At 41.3% G+C, this 4,367-nt stretch overlaps 1 pseudogene; it reads right to left on the reverse strand.

The window, feature by feature from the left end:
- The window catches only part of LOC102854850, a 47,767-nt pseudogene extending 43,640 nt beyond the window's left edge, over positions 1-4,127 (reverse strand).
- Positions 4,128-4,367: the final 240 nt, after the last annotated feature.

Here is a 4,367-nt window from a genome sequence, read left to right on the forward strand (position 1 = left end):
GAGGTTGGCACAGTATAGAATGGTGTTTAGGGCTCTTGTACATAGGGTCGCTATGAGTTGCAAATGACTCAATGGCACATAACAACAACATATAACATTAGAGAGACTAGAGAGCATTTTGATGAGTCAAATATCTCTATCACATAAGGACAAATATTGCATAAGGCCACTATTATAAAAATAGGAGGATAAGAGATGTATAAATGTTCAGAAGGGAAAGGTGTGAAGAAGAGCAGAAAAAGAGGAAGGGAGAAAAATGCGGCTAGCAGAGGCTAGCGGGTGGGGTGAGGTTAAATAACGAGAATGAATCAATGAGGGATTAAAAGCACCTGGTGATAATAGGCATAGAGCAATGGTAATGAATGCTATAAAATATAATGTAACAGCGGGCTCTGGTGGAACTGCACTGCAGTTCCAGAGGTATGTGGTTCGAATCCACCAGATGCTCTGCTGGAGAAGGAGGGACAATCTTCTCCTGTACCAGTCAGATCTGATTTGACGGTACACACGCACACACAAAATAACAAAATAAAAAGGTAAAAAAATATAATGTAAATGAATGATTGTATATAAGATTAAGTACATGTCAAAAATATGATTTTTTATTAATGTTTATATACAAACCAATTCAAAAGTATACTGTACACTGATGATAAAACACCTAAAATTGAATTATGGCAACAAATATGAAACTCTCTAAATGTACTAAGAATTATTTCATTGTACACTCAAATCAGGTAGAATGTATAGTATGTAAATCATATCACCATGAAATTGTTAAAATATGTATAGCTTAATAAATATAAAAATAACATCTAATAAATTAAATTTTTAAAACAAAAAATTGTGCTTTGGTAGAGTAATACAAGAAGAGTGTTGGACTGGGCTTAATGATGAAGTATAAAGAGCGGGAGGCAGAAAGAAGGAGGGAGATGAGCAGAAGAAGCAGCAGGTCCACATTCATTTTCTGCGGGGAAGACATTTTTAATGGGAAGTAGAAGTAGAGAACATATTGTCCCTTCCTGTGCTCTCATAGAGTGATGTGACTACCTGGTTAGCAAACATCAGAGTGAATTTCTGCAGGAGGTTCAGCTTCCCTCTAATTCCTGAAATTAGGACTGATGGTGCCAAATTCTCACAGCAAAAAAACCCCAACTCTTTGCAGTCAAGTAAAAATCAACTCATACTGTCTGTGGGTTTTCAGAGGATTTAAATCACAAGAGCAGAGACTGTTCATCTTTCTCTCAAAGAACAATTAGTGGATTTGAACTGCCTCCCTTTGGGTTGGTAGTGCAACTCTTTAATCACTAGACCACCAGAGCTCCCTAAAGCCACATAGCAGGTTGTGAGGACTTAGGTTTAAATTGAGAGAAATACACATCTCACTTACTTTAATGACGGAAATTGTGTAATAAACCCCGTCTCCGAGAATAGTGAAGAATTACAATTATAAAGACACTTTAAAAGCATCAAACAGAAAAATCTTACATTATTCAAGAAACTTACCATTTTTCTTAAAGACACGCTCTTGGAGAGGTATAATGGGCCGATTCACAACACCGTGGTCCGGGTTTGCAAGGACTTCTTTAATCAAGGGCAATCCAGTTACAATAACACAACGTAAGGGCCCGATGTCCATGCTAAACATGTTTCCATATTTGTTCACAAGCTGAAAACCAGTTAATTACAGTTAGTACACACATGCCAGGTAACAGTGGAAGAATTTCCAGGAGAGACATGATAGAATAACTACCACAAAGGCCTCTAAGGAAATACAGATCCTAAGGGTGACATAAGTATTATGACACACAGTGGCATGCATATGTCCATATTTATTGCTACATTTAATAGCAAGGAGTTGAAAACAACCAAGGCTCTATCAACAGATGAATGGCTACAGAACCTGTGGCATATTCACACAATGGAATATTGACTCAAGTTCTTACTACTGTTGAGTCAGAATGGACTCAATATCTAACCCTCCAGCAAGTTATCAGGGCCTGTCAATCCCACTGGAGGAAATGACTATCATTCTTCCATTGAGAAGCTCCTGGATTTGATCTGCCTGTCTCCTGGTTGGCAGTACAACTCCTTTCCCACAAGGTCACCAGAACTCTTCAAGAATTATTGTGGTTAGGTGCCATTGAGTATAACTCATAGTGAGCCTATAAACAACAGGTCTGAACCCTGTCCTATCCTGTGCGAACCTCACAACCTCAGACACACTCGAAGCCCATTGCTGCAGTCACTGTGCCAATCTCCCTGGTTGAAGGGCTTCCTCTCCTTATCTGTTGTCCCTCCTTTTCAAGGATGATGTCCTTCTTTAAGGAATAGTTTTTCCTTAGCAACATATCCAAAATACGGAAGGCAAAGCTTTGTTATCCTTGCCCTCCAAGGAGCACTGTTGCTGGACCTCTTCCAAGACATACCTGTTTGCTCTTTTGGCACTCCATGGAATACTCCGTGCTCTTCTACACCACAACTCAAAGGCATCAATTATTCTTCTGTCATCTTTATTCATTATCCAGCCCTCAGATGCAGAATAAGTAATTGAAAAGACCAGGGCCAGAAGCAAGTGCACCTTAGTCTTTAAATAGATATACTCCCTCTTTGCTATTTTGGAGTGGTCCCTCACCGCAGACTTTTCAAGTGCAATATGTATCCTGATCTCCTGACTGCTAGTGCCAAATGTATTGACTGTGAATCCAAGTAAGATGAAGTCATTGACAATTTCAATCTTTTCTCCATCTACTATCCAATGGTGAGAATGTTGCGTTTGTATTTTTTTTCTTGGTGTTGATATTCAATCCATATTGAAGGCTGTAGTCTTTGATCTTCTTCAGCAAGTGTTTCAAATTCTCTTCACTTTCAGCAAGCAACATTATGTCATCCGCATATTGCAGGCTGTTCATGAGTCTTCCTCCAACCCTAATGCCACATTCTTCTTCATAGAGTCCAGTTTCTCAAATCATTTGCTCATCATACAGACTGAATTGGTAGGGAGAGAGGATACAATCTTTTTTTCCCCCATTTTTTATTTTTTGTGTGGGTGCCGTCAAATAAGATCCGACAGGTACAGGAGGAGATAGCCCCTCCTTTTCCGGCAGAGCATCTGGTGGATTCGAACCACATATCTCTGGGATTGCAGTACAATCTTGATGCATGTCTTTTTTTCATTTTAAAGTATGTAGTGCTCCCTTGCTCTGTTCACAGAACTGCTTCTTGGTCTAGATATAGTTTTCACATGAGCACAATTAGGTGTTCTGCAATTCCCATTCTTCTCAATATTACTCATAATTTGTTATGATCCACACAGTCATATGCCTTTTCATAGTCAACAAAACACAGAAGAAAATTCTTCAGTACATGCACCCCATCTCATAATAAGTGATGTCTCCTGTGGCTGAAGTAGCTGCAACAGATCCAGTTAGGAAAACTATGTGCACATTTAATTATTACATGCCCATCTATAGGAGGAAGACACCTCTCTGAATTCCTCACCTTCCTTTTGAATAAATGTGTTGCTGTCACGTATCACTGAGTCGATTAGGAGTCATAACGACCCGAAGAACAACAGAACAGACCCATATTCACAATCTCCGCCATGCTCAAGCCCATTGCATTTCCGCCAACACAGAAGAGGGTCTTTTTGCTTTTGAAGGTCTGTGCTATATTCACTATTCTTGCAAGCATCATATTTCAAAGATATCGATTCAAAGGCAGGTTGTATCCAGATTACCAGAATTAACGTCAGACTCACCCAAACTGAAACACCCCAATTATTGTGTTCCAAGATTACAAATTCTGTAATCCACCGGCCAGTTCTCAGTCATCTCCAAGAACTACCTAACAGCCCAGCACCTGAGGGAGAATCACTCCTTCATCTCCACACTTCCCCGGAAAACGCCTAGCCCAGAAAACCTGGCCTATCTTACCCGCTGCATGTTCTGCTGCGGCTCTTTAAAGTTCAGTTGAAAGAAATTGCCAAAGAAAGGCAGGCTCAGGGGCCCGGGAGGGTAGTTTTTGGGACGCCGCCTTTTCAGTAAATCAACAAAGAACAGAAAGGCGAAGGTGCCTAGCAGCAGAGTCCACAGGGTAGCATCCGGGGAGCCCAGTGCCGCCAGCATTGCTTGATTGTCCTCTATTTTCTGATCTCCCAGAGTGGTCCTCCGGGTTTTAACTACTTCGCCCCGCCTCGCCACACTGTCTTTCCTCTCTGCTAGCACGCCCTCTGCTCGCCACACCGCTGCCCAGCACCGCCCAGTTTTCGGAATCTTCCCGCCCAACCCGGAACCTCTAGCGTCCACACTGAGTCCTAGAGCACTTTTTAGGTAACCCCCTAATCCAGTAAGCCTCAAAGCGGCCCT

This window comes from Elephantulus edwardii, unplaced genomic scaffold, assembly GCF_000299155.1.
Source record: "Elephantulus edwardii isolate Elephantulus edwardi_28Jun2011 unplaced genomic scaffold, EleEdw1.0 scaffold00005, whole genome shotgun sequence".
Taxonomy (NCBI): domain Eukaryota; kingdom Metazoa; phylum Chordata; class Mammalia; order Macroscelidea; family Macroscelididae; genus Elephantulus; species Elephantulus edwardii.